The sequence below is a fragment of the Bos taurus genome, chromosome 5 (assembly GCF_002263795.3).
Source record: "Bos taurus isolate L1 Dominette 01449 registration number 42190680 breed Hereford chromosome 5, ARS-UCD2.0, whole genome shotgun sequence".
NCBI classification, from domain to species: domain Eukaryota; kingdom Metazoa; phylum Chordata; class Mammalia; order Artiodactyla; family Bovidae; genus Bos; species Bos taurus.
In genome coordinates, this window is record NC_037332.1 from 35,387,978 (window position 1) to 35,407,330 (window position 19,353).

General features: G+C 39.5%; 1 protein-coding gene across 1 annotated transcript in view; it reads left to right on the forward strand.

Annotated features, from left to right (window-relative positions):
- The first annotated feature begins 9,506 nt into the window (after nucleotides 1-9,506).
- The window catches only part of NELL2 (neural EGFL like 2), a 464,213-nt gene continuing 454,366 nt past the window's right edge, over nucleotides 9,507-19,353 (forward strand). Inside the window, exons 1-2 of the mRNA XM_024991811.2 lie at nucleotides 9,507-9,740; nucleotides 10,680-10,804. The gene's annotated coding sequence lies outside the window, so the exon portion shown is untranslated. The remainder of the gene's footprint in view (nucleotides 9,741-10,679; nucleotides 10,805-19,353) is intronic.

Consider the following 19,353-nt stretch of genomic DNA (forward strand, 5'->3'; position numbering starts at 1 on the left):
ATTTCCCAAGTACAGGGTTTTATGGTAAATCTAAAATGAGAAAATGTGGTTTTAGGCCTGAGGCCAGAATGGATCTTTTCCATGTAGGTTTCTTGTAGTGAATGGCCAAGCTGACATCTCCCAGACCCAGGTGGGAGATTCCCTAATGGCTCTGATGGTAAGGAATCTGCCTGCAATGCAGGAGACCTGGGCCAGGAAGATCCCCTGGAGAATGGAATGGCTACCAATAATTTTGTTTGGAGAATTCCATGGACAGAGGAGCCTGGAAGGCTACAGTCCATGTGGTCAGACATGACTGAGTAACTAACACTTTCACTTTTTCATCAGACCCAGGTGGAAAAGCCAGTCATACCAAAGCATGTGTCCAAGGGCCCAATCTGGAGGCTTTATTGCCTGAAGTCTGGTAGAGCTAGTCAATTAAATAGTCTTAGTTAAGGTCTTTGCAAATCAACTAGATTTCAATTTATTATGGTTATTTACATATTTAAGGTACTGGGCTTCCCAGGTAGTTCCAATGGTAAAGAATCTGCCACCAACTCAGGAGATGTGGGTTCAATCCCTGGGTGGGGAAGATACCTTGGAGAAGGAAATGGCAACCCACTCCAGTATTCTTGCCTGGAAATTTCCACACACAGAGGAGCCTGGTGGGCTACAGTCCATGGGGTCACAAAGAGTTGGACATGACTGAGCAACTGGGCACACACATGTAAGGTACAACATATTATCTTTTAGTTAAAGTCTATGATGATATTTTTTTTCTGTATAGTTAATATCTGCACATATGCCAGAGAAGGCAATGGCACCCCACTCCAGCACTCTTGCCTGGAAAATCCCATGGACGGAGGAGCCTTTTGGTGGGCTGCAGTCCATGGGGTCGCTAAGAGTCGGATACGACTGAGCGACTTCACTTTCACTTTTCACTTTCATGCATTGGAGAAGGAAATGGCAACCCACTCCAGTGTTCTTGCCTGGAGAATCCCAGGGATGGGGGAGCCTGGTGGGCTGCCATCTATGGGGTTGCACAGAGTCGGACACGACTGAAGTGCCTTAGCAGCAGCAGCAGCAGCAGCATATACCACTGATGAGGGATAGATAAAAGATGTGATATTTGATATCAACATCAAAGAGGTAATAGTCCATGCTTAACATGTGTGTGATAGAACATTAGAGAAAAGGTAGTGGCGGTGGGCTGCCATCTATAGGGTCGCACAGAGTCGGACACGACTAAAGCGACTTAGCAGCAGCAGCAGCAGACCTGAGACAACAAAGACTGACGGCAAAGTGAAGGGAGAGGGGACCCAGAAGGTGAGGCTGAGTGAAAGTTAGAACAGAATTTATTTCTCTAAGTGTTGCACTGGAGCACACAGTCCTGCAAGGCCTGTACTTGTCTAGCTTCAAGGCTGGAGGAGGAGGCTGGAGCCAGGTGACAGAGACACCAATGGTTTGATGGACAAGGGGAGCTTACTTGTTGGAAACAAGGTCCTGCAGCGACAACCCCTCCCCCCACCCTGTGTGCAGCAGACATGACAGCAGTGTTTGCTCCCAGGGGAGGAGAGATTACCAGCTATAGGGGAATCTGCCATCAGGTTGACTGGCTGGTTACTAGGGAAACTAACGGAGGGGCACAGCCCTCATCACTCCTTTGATAAGGGCAGTCACTAGCTAGATCAGGGACAAGTATGTAGGCAGGTCTGTCATGTGAGTAGGGTTTTGGTAAAGCAGGCACTGGTTGAGCAGAGGGTGTACAGAGAGCAAGAGAACAGCTATCTTGAGTGGCCTAACCATACACAGAGTTTTAAAATTACATGAGAAAGGATGCATATTGATTTCCTATTGCTACTGTAACAAACTACCACAAACTTATTGGCTTAATATAACACAAATTTGCTATCTTAACAGTTCTGGAGGCCAGAAGTCTAAGAGTCTCACTGAGCTTACCCCAAGGGGGTTCATACCCCCTTGGGATAATCCAGGAAAATTTCCTCATCTCAAGATCCTTAACCTTAATCACATCTGTGAGTCCCCTTTGCCATGTAAAATAACATAACTATAGAACTTGATATTTAGAGCATGGACACCTTTGGGGATCACTATTGTGCCTACTTTTGAAAAATAACACCATTCATTTAAGGTTTCTATTAAAATTAAATGAGATAAATGAATGAAAGTGCCTAAAATTGTGCCTGGCAGAAAGCAGAAGCTGGATAAACGTAGTTAACACTGAAAACAATTCAATAACCAGGAACTGGGAAGATGTAGCTGAAGATTAGCAGCACTAAAGAGAACGAGAAATGAGTATCTGCTTTCAAAGGATGCTTCTTGTATATCTTTCTTCTGCTGTGAAATAAATCATCTAGGCATAGTAATCAGAAGCTGTCACATTTGGGAGACCAAAAGGTGGAAACTTGGCTGGAGTGAAAAACTGGGGGCTAAAGGAAAGCCCAGACCCTGATATCCAGGAGACTTCTGGAATTCATAAACCTTTCAGAATGATTTTAGAGGCATGAACTTTTGTAACACTTTACAATTGAGAAAACTGAGGCTCAGAGAGCTTAAGTAACAGGTTCAAGGTCACACAGTTGGTTAAGGGTAAGCAGGGACTCAACCCAAGCCATCTGTTTTGAAATTTGAAGTTTTAGCTTTTAAACTCTTCTACTCCATATTTTTAACTGACATTTAAAATATAGCCTTTTTTTTTTTTTTTTTTTACAAAGGTGACTTTTTTTTTTTTTCAATATCATTTGGAATGTTTTTTAAGAACTGGAGGCTTAAATCACTCTACTAAGAAAACCTATCCCATGGGTTAGCATGTGGCCATCTCTAAACTAGTTCTCTGAAAACAGGGAAGACATTTAAGTTGCAAAATCCATTTTCTCACTTTGGAATTTTAGAATGTTTAATAGATGACTATTGCATTTTAGAAAAGCTTGTTTGAGTCTTCATTGGATGTCTGATACTAATTCTTCAACAACTAGCAAGAATGTAGATAGTGTGAAAAATTAACTGTACCTGGTTAAAGTCTTCCTATGAATAATTGGAAAAAAGTAAATTTTTACTAATTCTTCCTGTGCTAAAATAAGAACTCAATATATTTTTGGAGGAGGTTGTTGAAACTAAGACCAGTTGTTGACCACTAAGACGTAGAAAACTGAGCCATTTAGTTATTAAACATTAGACCTTTCATCAAAGGAAATATACTGTGTTAGGATTTCTCCAGAGACAGAGAACCAGTAAAATATCTTAAGGGGTTTCCTACGTGCGTCTAGTGGTAAAGAACCCGCTTGCCAATGCAGGAGAAGTAAGGGATGAGAGTTTGATCTCTGGGTCAGGGAGATCCCCTGGAGGAGAGCATGGCAACCCACTCTAGTATTCTTGTCTGGAGAATCCCAGGGACAGAGGAGCCTGGAGGGCTACAGTCCATGGGGTCACAAAGAGTTGGACATGACTGAAGTGACTTAGCACGCATGCACAGATATATATCTTACATGAGGAGATTTATTATGTAACAGGGAAGAGCAAAATATGACTCTATATTGGATCTTTTTGTTGCTTTTGTTATTAATATTATAATCACTAAAAGGATACTGTCTATAGTTATAAGCATATACAATGATCTGCCTTAAGAAGCCCTGCCCCTCTGCCTGAATGTTAAAGTGCCTTTGTTCAGCTCACAGAGGAGACATTGTGACCCTGCCTACCTGTGAATGGCTGCAACAAAAGAAGAAAGTAGCACATCCCCTTTCTGATGTTGACTAAGCTAGAGATACTTTGCAAAGCTTATGGTCTTTTTACTTTACATCCTCACCTCCTCTCCATCTCTGTTCTATAAAAGAAACTGGCATCCAGACCCTCTGTATCATTTAGCCATAGAAGACTCTTGAGAATTCCCTTGGACAGCAAGGAGATCAAACCAGTCAATCCTAAAGGAAATCAACCCTGAATATTCATTGGAAGGACTGATGCTGAAGTTGAAGCTCCAATACTTTGGCCACCTGATGTGAAAAGCTGACTCTTTGGAAAAGACCCAGACGCTGGAAAAGATTGAAAGCAGGAAGAGAAGGGGTCAACAGAGGATGAGATGGTTGGATGGCATCACTGACTCAGTGGACATGAATTTGACCAAGCTCCAGGAGATGCTGAAGGACAGGGAAGCCTGCCGCGATGCAGTCCATGGGGTTGCAAAGACTCGGACACAACTGAGCTAACGAACAACAACAATCCAGACCCTGAGATGGTGCTCTAGGACATCAGTCTGCCATCTTCTCAGATGCCCAGCTTTCCAAATAAAGTCTCTATTCCTTGCCTCAACAGCTTGTCTCCTGACAATTGGCCAGTCCTCCAGTGAGCAGACCCGAACTTGGACTCAATAACAATTATAGGAATTGGCTCATGTAATTATGAAGGCTGAGAAGTCTCACAATCTGCTGTCAGCAAGCTAGAGAACACAAAGCCAGCAGTGTACTCAGCCTGAGAACCAGGAACACTGCTGACTGAGAAGAGATGCCCTAGTTCAAGCAGAGGTAGCGAATGAGTCTGTCCTCTGCTTTTTTGTTCTACTCAGACCCTCAGAGGATTAGATCTTGTGAGGGCCATTGACTTCATTCAGTCTGCAGATTCAAATGCTAACCCAGAAGTGTTTTTACCAGTTTTACTACATCCCCTAACCTAGTCAAGTTGACACATACAATTAACCCATACAAATATACCTTTTAACTTCATTGTGAACAACCCCCAAAGCCCTTATCTGTTCATCCTAAGTGTGGAGTGTCCTTTGGTATCTGATCACTTCTCAGGTACCATTACAGGTACCATTCTGATCCAAACCACCTTCATGTCTCTCTAGAGCTCTGTTCCAACTTCTGATTTGTCTCCTAGCTTCCATCTGTGCCCTTTGCAGCCTATTTGCACACAGTAGCAAGGGTGTCCATGATCTCACTGAGGTGGTGACATAAGTGATATCTTAATTCCCTGCCCAGGAATTGAACCTGGGTAGCCTGGATGAAAGCCAGGAATCCTGGCCACTAGACCAGCAAGAGTGAGAGGTTAGAAGCTATTTTTCCCTAGATCTTTGCCCCTAGTGAAAAATGCATTTCTCAAGGAGGCAAACTGTAAATGCAGGTACAAAGCTCATTATTAGAGACATAGCACAACACCAAATGAGAGCACAGAGAGAAACAGTTTGTTTTGCTAAGATAGAAGCAAAGCAGAGATGCACACCCAAAGAGAAAGGGTGTGTGCATCCCCACAGTGAGCAAGAAAAAGAAAGAAAGTGAAGTCACTCAGTTGTGTCCGACTCTTTGCGACCCCATGGACTCTAGTCTGCCTGGCTCCTCTGTCCATGGGATTTCCCAGGCAAGAATGCTGGAGTGGGTTGCCATTTCCTTCTCCAGGGGATCTTCCTGATCCCCAGTGAGGAAGAGTACAGTAATGAGGTAGTTAAATCATTTATATAGGTCAGTTCTTCTGGGTCTTTACCTTTAACCAATTAATCTGATTTCTTTTTCCACAACTGACCTGCCCTAGGACCCTCCTCAACAGGCGTGTGGGACATTTTTCCAAGATGGATTCTAGCCCAGAGGCCTATGGGATCATGTATTAGCTTCACATATTATGGGATGGTGCCCCCTCCTTCTGACCACCAAGGAGTCTTTCTGCACATGTGAAATGTTTCCTTTGCTTGAGGTGTGTGATCTCCCTCCTCTTTTAACAGGGCTTAGTCGCACTCTGTCCCTGCCATAAAAATGCCCAATATCTGATTATTTACCCTATTGCTGTTGCTGTTTTCTGAAGGATATGTATTTATCTCTCTGACTGAGGCAGGTCTTAGCTGTGGCACATGGGATCTTCTCTGCGTCATGCAGGGACTTTCATTGTGGTTCTCCAGCATGTGGGATCTTAGTTCCCTGACCAGGGATCAAACCCACATCCCCTGCATCTCAAGGTAGATTCTTAACCACTGGACCACCAAGGAAGTTCGTCTTGCTGGTTTTTATATTGAAGTGTAGATCTCAAAATATAGACCGAAATCCAGTCATAAAGATGTAGTCCTGGAGTCCATTTGTCTCTTGCTTCAGGAAAGGTAAACAAGAGGCTGGTAATGAATGGACAGCCTGGAGTTCATCTTCTTACTCCAGGAGGAGTGAATAGGAGGCCAGTTGTAAATGCCTAGTCTGCTATGTCCCTAGTCCCTCTATCTTCTTCTTCATCTCTATTCAAATAAAGGCCCACATAGTCTCCCTAAGATGATGTCTTGCCAATGTCTCAAGCCCTGATTCCGGGCTACTCCTCTGAGCTCATTACATATACCATTTCATACCAGCTCACTCTGAACTGCAGCTCTCACCCTTCCTCAAACATGCGAATACACTTCTGCATCATGGATTTTTCACTTGTTTTTTCTTCTTTCTTTCTTTTTCTTCTTTCACTTTCTTCTTCTAGATCACTCTGAGCTCTTTGCTTTCTGCTCTTCTTCCCTTCCTATATGTTGACACGTTAACAAAGCCTTCCCTGACCACCCTGTATAAAATCACACTTTCCCATTCCCTGTATGTCCCTATCTTCTTAATGTGCTTTTCCCCTTCGTAACACTAATATTCTATTTATTTACACATTTATTTGGTTACTGTCTGTCACTCCCTGCTCCAACCCCACACCCCCTTGAAGAACATAAGCTCTGTGAATAGGGCTGGGACTTAGTTTTTTGTTTTATGCCATACACCTAGTGCCTTGGCATTTGGTAGGTTTGTTTAAAAGGAATGTTATTTTGTCTCCAAAAAACAATGAACATTTATGGTAGAGAAAGTAAAAATACAGAAACATACAAAGAAAGAATATGCACCCCCACAAAAGATATCTATTACTAACATTTTCTTGAATTTCTTCCAGGTTTTTCTAAAAATATATTCTTTTCTTTCTGAGAAATCAGGATTATCCTTTATTTAAATCCAGCCTTTTAATAAACTATATTGTGATCATTTTGACATTATGCATGGTTTTTTGTTTGTTATTTTCCCTACTAAATTATACAATTTTGGGGCCTATTATGTTTTCCAATTGTTCATATAACTTTATCAAATAATAATTGTATATGTGCATTTATAGCTAAAGGATATGCCGTGATAGATGCCATGTGAAGAAACCTGAAATAGACATTCTACTCACATGAAATAAATACTTCAAGTATTACAAAGAAGTCCATGGTGGCCAACATAATTTCCTAAGGGGATAATTTTCTAGGTGAAGGTTACCGTGTTGTCATGTCAATATTTCAGGTGCCAAGATGGCTGAATTTGTGCCAGGACACTTTAAAATTGCTTTATGTTCAGTCTATGGATTGTTGAAATCGCAGCTTGCTTTTGGTTACCTAGAAAAAATGTATGTCATTAAAATACTCTTTATATGCAACCCTGGGAACAAATCCCATGCATAATGTATTCATAAAAAGTTCATTTTATTTATAGCTTGTCACATTATATGGTATAAGGAAGCACAGTTCTGATGTGCTTCAATTGAATTATGCTTCTCTTTTTGACAGAATAGGGAAATATATTTGTAAAAATGAATAAACATACCTTGAACTGCCTACCTTTTGAGAAGGAGGCAGAGGCAAACACATTAACATTATTCTGTTATTAAACCATTTATGGCAATAGGCATTTTGGACATTTAATAGCTGCTTGTTTTCTAAATTGGGTGCCTGAAATAGTTTATGTCAAAATCTGACGACAGTGACTTGAAAAAGCAGTAAACTCCTGGAAAAACATTTTCCAGAGTTACAGTTTTATAACTACAAGGAAATGAAAAATGTTACCTTTTCTGGCATTTAATCCTTTGATGTTTAATTCAATGTAATTCAAAGATTAGTTTTTATAATTGACTGCTGTGGCAAATTCTCTGTTTCACATAATGATAGAGTGCTTATTGTTGTAGGACAAAATGTACCAGTGCAGTATTTGAGTAGTTTTTTAAATAGCAATATTGACAAACATCCAGTCAAATAAATTTTCTTCCTCAACAAATTCATTAATTTATAAATCAGTATCTTTTATGCAACGTAGACTACTAAAGTGAGACCAGAGAGGAGATGGAAGTACTTTAAATACTTTAAGATGAATATCGGTGTCTATCTATTAGAAACTTTGAGGTCTAACAAGGTCTAAATTTTAGTGTATTACTATTTATTTAGTGTATTACTATTATTATTAATAGTGTAGGACTATTTATTACCCTTTGCAATTCATGGGCCATTAATTAATTACCATACCACTTACCTCCTATGTTGATATTCTGAAAATACATGCTCCTGGTTATTTGGGACTCCAGAGGAGTAAAACAGGTGGGCCAGTGGAAATCCATTACTATTACAAGAAAAAGAAGATGGAAAGAAAAAACTAAAGAGCAAAGCTCTAAGCACATGTCCTTTTCACAGAGCCTCGGTGCAGAAACCAGTACCAGGTGAAACTGGCAGAGGTCGGTTAGGCAGGTTGACCTTCCCACTACATGCCTTCCCACTGCTGGTTCTGGCGTCTGTAATTCATGATGAGGCCACACGTCCGTTGAGAAACCAGAGGTATGCAGATGAAAGTTGCAGTTAGACATATTAACTACATAAGTGGGAAAATGTTAGAAAGATAGGCTACCATCCGATATTCATGAGAACTATTAAACCTCAATGCCCAAAGTACAAAACACCGCAGGTTTAGGAGCAGTACATTTTTCTGGGGCACCTCACATTTCACCAGGTCTGGTTCTTACTGGTCTGGAGTCTGGATGGATCCTGACAGAGATGTCAGATTTTATCAAAGGTAGCTGGAGACAGCACTGAATACACCCAGAGTATCAGAGAGTCCAGTTGTATTAAGTTAAATAAAAATAAAAAACAAGTACAACTTCCTTTATCAAATAGATTCTGTTTTTGAAGCATCGTCTATACCAGGTACTATTCCTTTTCCAAATAAGGAAACTGAAAATTAGATCAAATACATTATTCATCATATCATGCTAGTAAACGGCCAAGCTGGAATTTGAATACATCTGTCTAATCTCAAAGCCAGTATATATTATATCTTATTATTTTCTAATTCTGACATACAATTTTTCTCCTTCAGGGCAACATATTTGGATACGAGTAAAAATTTCTAGGTGGGAATTTGTTTCTCGACTAAGCAAGTCAGGCATTAGTGACCCAGAAGACATCTTCACCTAGCTTCAAATAACTGAGATCCATCTCTCTATGTTCCAGTATTTCAGCCTCAGTGCCGGATGCTGGTTTGTGTCGGCAAGTAAACTTCATCACAGCCCTGGAGCTGTTTCCTTCCGCGACCCCCAGAGGGCAGCATGCATTAAGGATCCCCCTGAGTCCTCTAGTGGTCGGTTAGAAGCGCTAACTTTGCCTCGGGGGAGCTATGTTCCCAGGAACATTCTCAAAGCTCCGCGGGTGTTGCCCAGGGAAGAAAGGCTGTGTGACACCACCTAGAGTCACCCTTATACTTCCCTTTGGGTGCCTTCTGGGGTATGTCCACAAGCACTGCCCCAACTCAAGATGACTTCTCAAACCTGCCAAGTGTGCACTTTCGGATGCTACAGGGTAGACTCTATTACTAAATTTCAGGAAGAATCCAATACAGGTATCTAGACGATGTGGCAGCAAGTCCAACATTTATTTTATGTCCGTCAAAATGCACAGGGTAGTTTATTTAAATTGATTCCCAGAAGCAGCTCTGAACATCTACTTCCCCAAGGTAAATATTTGAATAGCTCTAGTGATATCCTTCGATTACATAGGGTGGTATAATTATGATTTCTGGGATATCTTGGAGTGTATTTATGGGGTATATTTAAAATAACATTGGCAAGCCTTACATGTTTTAATGTAGGAATGTAAAATTTCCCTTTAATATAATCATGATGACCTAGTACAGCAATTTCCTTATTATTAACTTAATGGCTTCTCAGGTGGCTCAGTGGTAAAGAATCCCCCGGCCAAATGCAGGAGACATGGGTTCGATCCCTGGGTCGGGAAGATCCCCTGGAAGAGGAAATGGCAACCCACTGCAGTATTCTTGCTTAGAAAACCCCCTGGACAGAAGAACCTGGGGGGCTACAGTCTATAGGGTCACATTAATACAGTAACTCTAGATTATTCTTATTATTTTGGAATATAAACATATGTCTATTTAAATATATGTATACTTTAACATATGTATTTTGGCTATCAAATATAGATAGCAATTATAAGTTTATTTTACTGCCTCCACTGGAGTTTATTGATATTATTTTATTATTATATTTAAAATAGACCAATTAACAGTGTTAAGTGCTGTAGAAGAGACAAATAAGAATATGACATGATTCCAAACCTCAGAGTTTGTGGGGAGAAGTAAAGTATCTAGATAACCTTTAAAGAGGATGTACAGTAGAATTCCATCATCTTAGCAAAATGGAAGCAAACTAAGCAATCCTAGAAATAGAAAAATTACAACTTAAATGGTGCTGGCAATAGTGTCCATCATTCAGTGATTATCTGAAGTAAGTATGGAAGGAAAGACGTGAATCTGTGGTTCCCTCATGTCTCTGTTCTGTGGGGCCTCTCAAGTTCAAGCATATCACTGAGCTGAGTGTGATTCTAACTTTTAAAGATATGCATGTATGCATTTTTCATATATAATGGACCCTAAAAGCAAGCCAACTACTTCATCTGGTGCTCAACCAAAGAAACAGGAATCTGTTCCAAAGCTGGAGGAAAAACTTGTGCTGAACAAACTCGTGGTCTCCAGTGGAATGCCTGTCGAAGGACTTTTCCAAGGTAATTTTTATTTTTATTTTATTTTTGATTATTCATGACTTTCTTATTTCTGATTTTAGGATCTAAGAGGTGTGATTTGATTGTAAGATAAGTATCATCAGAGAAATATATAAATTTTGCCACACAGTAGGAGGCTCTTAAAGATTTCTGGATAAAGGATGTTGTAACATTGAGTTTGGAAGATTAATTAGGCAATAATATTCTAGATAAACCAGAAGTTGGCAATTAAGATGATTGAGAAGCTACTGTGTGGAAGTCAATGAAAAGGAATAACTGTCAGACCTCTGGTGGAGGTAGGATAAGTAGGATAAGTTGACATTTAGGTTTGAAAAATAGGACAGGGGTGAGATAATTTCACGAGGAAGAGATAGCAAATGATTTTAAGTGTTGCTGAAATTTCAAGGAGGGATGGGTGCTAAATTTATAGAGATCAAAGTTTAAACCTCAAATTAGGATATGTGGTTTCTATCAAAGGACTTTTGTTAGATTTATAATGTGTGTAACTAACACACACACTACAAAAGTTAGCTCATATTTAGTTACATAGTTCATTCCTTATATGCTCAAAATAGTAAAAGTATTAAGTTGTTTCCGTCATGTTTGACTCTTTTGAGACCCCATGGACTGTAGCCCACCAGGCCCCTCTGTCCATGGGATTCTCCAGGCAAGAATACTGGAGTGGGTTGCCATTTCCTTCTCTAGGGGATCTTCCTGACCCAGGGATTGAACCCACGTCTTTTACGCCTCCTACATTGGCAGGCAGGTTCTTTACCACTAGCGCCAAGTATAGGAAACTGGGATTTTCTTAGAAATGACTATTAAAGTAGTTATTAGTGACCTTTTTATAGAATGTGGGCTGATGTCAGATTGCAAGCCAAGTAATGAGTTGGAGCTGAAGATATATAGGCTTTGCTTTTGAGAAACTTAGTGATAGGAGCAAGGAGGCAGAAGAGTATGATTAAAAGGCAAGAAAGACCTGGAAGACAGCTCAGACCAGCCTAATGTTCTCATTGCAACTTTTGGATTATTTTTCAATTATTCTTTCAGCCTTTCTCTTTGCACATACTATTTTGAAATCATTTGATATGCCACAGATTTTGTCCATGTAATAAAACAAATTGGAAAATACCATGCAGTATTTGCAGCCAGGCAAAACTACATTTAGTGCATTATCTGAGTGGAAAGATCATGCAAAGATTCAATCAAAGAAGATTGTTTCCCTGACTCTTTAGTCACTCCTAAAGTGTCTTTCAAGTTTTTCCTATCTGTGAAATGCTGTAGTTCTCCATTCCCTAACCTAGAAGTCTTTGAAACAGAGGGGTGGGAGATGCAGATCTTACTGTAGCAGAGACATTTCTCATTTCAGACATGTGGGATTAAGATGATATTGCAATATCAGACATTTCCCAAGTGCTCACGCTCTTTAGTGGGATATGATTTTGTCAACCAAACAATATTTTCCATCGGACCTATTCAGGCACTTAGAACACTGATTGATCATAGGAAATTAGCTCTAGCTTTTAGAGCATAATAGGTTTGACGAGATAGGAAACAGGATCATTGCCCTTAAGGGAATGAGTCAGGCAAAATGGGAGGAAAATGAGTTGGAAATCTTTGCCTTGAACAAATTAGCGAATGTGAGCAAAGCATCCTATTCTGAGATGAGGAGTTAAATAAAGTAGTTTTACCTGGCAGATGACAGGTTTATTTTAATTTAGAATTTAAAACATCCATTATCACACAGAGCCTGGAGATAGAGCAGGTATTATGTTTTTATTGCAACTTTCAGGAAATAGCTCATTCTGTCTTCTCTCTCAAAATCTTTAGCTCATGGAGGTCCAGGAGGTAGGACTTTCAGTATTAAAACTGGGCAAGTTCTAGGCAAACTGGGACAGGTTGGTAACCTATATTTGGATTAAGGCTACTGACTGTGTATGTCCTTCCTTCTTGCAGTAATCTCCTGGTCAGTCTTCCTCATTTGGTGAAGAATTTAACATCTAACTTACATTCTTCTTTCTATCACTATTCCTGTTCATGTGGAAAATCCATCCAATGCCTGAATATTTTGTAGTTCCTTGACCTTTTCTCCTACAGTCTTTTCCTTAGCCTTCTCCCTGAGCTCCGTTGCCAACTCTTATGGTCACACTTTAGATTATGTCATTATGAATAACTGCTGCTCTCAAAATCTCAGTGTCTAACATCCCAGTCATCAACCACCTCTCCTCTCTTTCCAGTTCACTGTCTCTATGATAATTCTTTGATTACAACAGTGCTTCCAATCCATGCCTTCCTTACCTCCCCCTCTGCCTTACTTAAATGGTAGAAATCAATATTGCTTAATCCCAACGATGTACATAAAAATAGAGTCATTTAGTGGCTAAAGATGTGATCTCCTTCAATCCTGCGTCCAATATTTATTAGCTACATTGCCTTGGAAAAGTTTCTTAACATCTCTGTACCTCAGTTTTCTCATGAGTGCCCAACTCATAGGGTTGTTGTGGGCTCACAATAATAATAAAGGTAAGATGCTTAGGCAGTGCTTGGCACATGATAAACGTTCAATAAATGTTTCCCAAGCTTGGAGTTGATGGCTGGAGAAAAACATCTAACAATTCTGACTGATCTCTTTTAAATTTTATGACTGTGTGTCTCAAGTGGGTCTTAACGCAGTTTCAGTCAACCACAGTTCCCATTTCCTTATTGATTTATTTTCTGTCTTCAGAGATTACTATTTCATACCTTTTTTTCCCCTCAAATTTTCAACTCCTCTTCCCTGCTCCTCACAATCAGTGGATGATTTTGCTTCTTATCTCCCTGGTAAAGCAGATGCAATCAGAAGGTAAAGCTGTTTTCCCACCAACCAGCCCACCCACATCTGTAGCCTTCGGATGCAATGAAAACATCTCTTTATTTTAGGAAAATCCTTTACTTACTCAGTGGATTCCATTAATTTTCACTTTATCAAGAACTTTACTGCTCTGATTGCCTCTTTTCTGTCCTGCATCATCACACGTCTTCTTTTTTCTCTGCTATAATGTTGTTGTTGTTCAGTTGCTCAGTCGTGTTTGACTCTTTGTGCCCCATGGACTGCAACGTGCTAGGCTTCCAAGCCCTTCACCATCTCTTGGAGCTTGCTCAAACTCATGTCCGTTGAATCAGTGATGCCATCCAACCATCTCGTCCTCTGTCGTTCCCTCTGCTCCTACCTTCAATCTTTCCTAGCATCAGGGTCTTTTCTTCACATCAGGTGGCCAAAGTGTTGGAGCTTCAGCTTCAGCATCAGTTCTTCCAATGAATGTCCAAGGTTGATTTTCTTTAGGATTGACTGGTTTGATCTTCTTGTGGTCCAGGAGACTCTCAAGAGCCTTCTCCAACACCACTGTTCAAAAGCATCAACTCTTGGTCATTCAGACTTCTTTATAATGTACTCTGTTATTAATCAACAACCTTAAACAAAAGGAGAAAAGAAACCTCCCTTGCTTCTAGACCCTCTGTGGCTACCAACTTATTTACCATCCTTTATAGCAACCCTCAGTATTTCCACAGTCTCAGCTCCCATACTTACGACAATTCTAATCAAATTTTCATTTCGCTATTCCACCTAAAACCACCTTTGTGAGCCAACATTGGCTTCCATCTTGTCAAATTGGATCATCCATTCTCAGTCCTTATCTTACTCTGCTTGTCACTAGTGTTTAACACAACTGACCACGCCCTCTTTATTGCACCTTTTTAAAAAACTTGGCTTTACGAAATTATACTATTTTGATTTATCATCTACCTTTCTTCTCAGTGTCCTTGACTGGATTCTTCTTTGGACTATTAACTGCATTTTAAATAACAGAATTCTCCAGAACTTAGTCCTTTCTCCCTTGGGTTTGCTGAAGAGATTAAAGTGACTGAAACCAGGAGAAATTAATTTCATAGGCTTTTATGAGGCAATTAGAACTGTGTTATGAAAAAGAAAACAAGCATACTTTGTAGGAAAGTCATTTATGATTATTTTTTGTTAAATTTTATTAATAATCTGATTGTCTGATGGAAGCAATTTTACTGTGATAAATTCAGTTCTACAGTGTTATCTGAGCACTGGCACTGAAAAGGAGAGAAGGAGAGGGGCTATGCGAAGATGAAGCAGAAGGGTCTTTGCCAATACAGTCCTGAAAGTGGTCAAGTTATTACCCTAATTTATGGTAATTTCAGAACTAAATCAGTATGAGAATGAGAACCAGAATTCTTGGTAGTTCCAGGTCTTTGGTTGGTTGATTAATTTCAACCTGCCTCCAAGACTGAAAAACAATAAAGAATAATGTGTAGCTAAATTGCAAGTTTAAAAGATGTTAAAGTGGAAAATTGTGGGGGAAAAAAACAGCATGAAAATATCTTTTCTTGGCATTTTCAACTTAACTACCCCAAGAGCTGCTAAAACAACATATTCTTCTCTTTTTCAACAAGATCTCAAATATTTCAACCAGCCACTACTAGAATTTTTATATTGGTAAAATGGGATTTTCTTGTTGGAAAGTAATTTTTGATGAAGAACCAACTAGAATATAGGTGGCTAATTCACTTTATTATTAAAATCCCAAAGCTGAAGCTTTGAACAAATGTATTTTAGAAACATGTAAACATTAATGTGCTTAATCACCTTTGAAGTTTTCTGTATAACACCTAAAAGATCTGAGAGTTTGTCTATTTAGATTTGAATATGGTGAATGTTGTAAAGATTGGAAGTTTGGATAGATAGTTTATAACAAACAACTCTAAAAAATATTATCAATAGCAGTGCTAATAGTGATAACTACTCTTTACTGAGCAACTGTTTACAATTCACTATTTACATCTGTTATATCTTTTCTTTCTTTCAATAACTGGGTGAGGTAGTGTTATTTTCCTCTCCTGAAGAAACTGAGATTCAGACAGGTCTGATAATTTTTCCAAGAAAATGAGAAATATGCTCCTAGTCCTCTTACTTTGAAAGGGAAAAGAGAAGGAAACAATTAAGCACCAGATACCTGAACCTCTTGTGTTACTCCCTCCTTTAACCAGAAGTAGGAGTTCAAAATGGACTGGAATATGAGCACTTGTAACACGTAGCGCTTTGTGTTGCAAGAGTACAACTTGAAACCATTTAAACTGGAGAGACTGGCTGTGTGTTATAATGACTGTTCCCCATTTCAGCATTGCATTTGATATGTGGATGTGTGAATTCTTGACCCTATAGAAAACTGTAAGGATTATTTCATGTCAAGATTTTTTCTCTCATTTAATGATTGCTGAAGCATTTCTTCTTTACAAATCAGTTTATAAAACTGTTGGCCCTTGCTTAAAGTTGCTGAATTAGGGAATTGGGTAACTGATCCACATATGTGTAGAACAATCACACTGGTAACATTTCTTATTGTATTTAAAAATTTTTTTAATTTTATATTGAATTATGATTTATTTGACTCAGTGGTAAAGAATCTGCCTACGGTGCAAGAAACACGGGTTTGATCCTTGATCCCTAGGCTGGGAAGATCCCCTGGAGAAGGAAATGGCAACCCTTTTCAGTATTTTTCCCTGGGAAATCTTAGAGGAACCTGGCGGGCTACAGTCCATGGGGTCGCGAAAGACTTAGACAAGACTTAGGGATTAAACAACAAAAACAACGTGATAATCTCCAGGTCCATCCATGCTGCTGCAGATGGCATTATTTCATCCCTTTTTGTGGCTGAGTAATATTCCATTGTGTATGTGTATCACCTCTTTATCCATTCATCTGTTGATGGACGCATAGGTTGCTTCCATGTCTTGGCTATTGTAAACAGTGCTATAGTGAACACTGGGGTGCATATATCCTTTCAAACCATGGTTTTCTTTGGATATATGCCCAGGAGTTAGGGTTGCTGGATCATATGGTAGTTCTATCTTTAATTTTCTCCATACTGTTGTCCATAGTGACTGTACCAGTTTACCTTCCAACCGGCAGTGTTGGAATGTTCCCTTGTTTTCCACACCCTCTCCAACATTTATTGTTTGTAGACTTTTTGATGATGGTCATGCTGAGTGATTGAGGTGACATCTCATTGTAGTTTTTATTTGCTTTCCATGTGCCTCTTGGCCATCCATATGTCTTCTTTGGAGAAAAGTTTATTTAGGTCTTCTGCTCATTTTTTTGATTTGGTGTTGCATTTTTTATTTTGAGCTGCATGAACTATTTTTACATTTTGGAGATTAATCCCTGTTGATTGCATCGTTTACAAATATTTTCTCCCATCCTGTGGGTTGTCTTTTCATTTTGTTTATGGTTTCCTTTGTATGAAAGCTTTTGAGTTTAATTGCCTTGTTTATTTTTGTTTTTATTTATATTACTCTAGGAGACAGATCAAAAATGATATTACTGTGATTGATATTAAAGAGTGTTTAGAGCTTTTTAGTATATAGTCTTGCATTTAGGTCCTTAATCCATTTTGTCTTAATTTTTATCTATGATGTTAGAGAGTGTTCTAATTTCATTGTTTTTCACATAGCTGTCCAGTTTTCGCAGCATCATTTATTTAAACAACTATCATTCCCTCTATTGTAAAGCCTTCTCTATTTTAGTATCCCAGCATGCAGCAAGTGTAGGACACTTCTGAAATAAGAAGTTGAACTTGTTTAACCGTGGTTTCTCTAGACATCTTTACTTCCATTTGCTGGTTACGAGTTGGTGAGCTTTGTTTCTTGTTGCCATCAATAACACCAATGTGGATATCTTGAGGTGAGTGCCTAAGTGTGGCCAAATAAAATGGAAATAAAAGTTAGTCAAATAAGACAGAAATTGAATTCCAGATTGTTTGGTGTTAATGATTTCTAACAAAGTCTCCTTCTGTGTGTCTTAGTTGCTTAGTCATGTCTGACTCTTTTGCGACTCCGTGGACTATACAGTCCATGAAATTGTCTAGGTCAGAATACTGGAGTGGGCAGCCCTTCCCTTCTCCAGGGATCAAACCCAGGTCTCCAACCCAGGTCTCCTGCATTGCAGGCAGATTCTTTACCAGCAGAGCCACAAGGGAAGCCCATCTCTCGTGGCTGCTGCTAATTATTCTGTTATCCTGTGTTAATATTTTAGGTAAAAAAAAGAGAGTCCAGGTGAGGGCTGGGGGCTGAGGAGTGAGAACTAAAAGTTGAGAGAAGACAGAGGTGAGGAGGAGGGAAATGTACCACACTGAGAGATTTGTCGTCTTCTTAGATAATATTATTTTTCCTGGCTTTTATCTTTTAGTTCTCTAGCAAGAAAGCAAGCCACATTTTTAGATTTTTTTATTTGATTAAAAAAGACAATTTAGAACATTTAAGAAAAATTCATCTTCAAGTTCCCCACCCATAAATTAAGAACATGTAGATAGAGAAACAATTTTTCTTTTCTCCACTGCCTTTGTTTGGGAGATGGAGTTTTAAAAATAGACTCAGGCCTGAAAATCCCAAAACAAGAGCTTTGTAAATGACAACCTTAGAAACAAATCAGCACCACTACTGGTTAATGCTGCTCTTGTAACTTAAGGAACGCCGGAATCATTCTTACCCATGCGCTTATCACTGTGGCCAGACATGAATACTATCATAAAATATAACCGATTCAACTCAAGAAACGCGTTAAGCGTTGAGTATTCACTATGGTTGGTGTTAAGTATAATAGGGTGAGAAAGACCATCTTATTATTCAAAGAACTCCCAGTCTTAAGAGAAGCAGGCAGGTGAATATTGCTCAGAATTATTCATATGGAGTTAAGTTCCGTATTTGGTCACGAGCATATTGTTATGGGACCACAGAGGAAGAAGTTGTTCAATACCATAGAAGGGATATCTGTGCTCTAACCTTGTATGGACCATTAAGAAGGCTGAGTGACGAAGAATTGATGCTTTTGAACTGTGGTGCTGGAGAAGACTCTTGAGAGTTCCGTGGACTGCAAGGAGATCAAACAAGTCAATCCTAAAGGAAATCAACCCTGAATATTCATTAGAAGAACTGATGCTAAAGCTGAAGCTCCAATACTTTGGCCACCTGATGCAAAGAGCCGACTCATTGGAAAGGACCCTGATGCTGGGAAAGATTGAGGACACGAGGAGAAGGGGACAACAGAGGATGAGATGGCTGGATGGCATCACTAACTCAATGCATATGAGTTTGAGCAAGCTCTGGGAGATGGTAAAGGACAGAGGAGCCTGGAGTGCTGCAGTCCATGGGGTTGCAAAGAGTCATGACTTATAGCGACTGAACAGCAATGTTTTTTTGGGTTTGTGTGGGATACACAGTCATCTGTAAAGTACTTTGAAAAGTACATTAGAGGATAGGATTCACCCAGGGTTTTGGCATTTGGTTCTATCCACTGTTTTGGGAGAACGAATGAAAATTTTTCTTCTCTTTCTCTTACCTCTTAAGGTTCTATTCCATGTGCTGTGGACAGCAACTCCTGGAGTGGCCTTCCTCAGCATGTCCTCCACCTTGAAATGATATGTGTTCTTCACTAGTCTCCTAAATGTACTTAGGGAGGGACTGTGTATATCAGTCATCTCACTACTCATGCC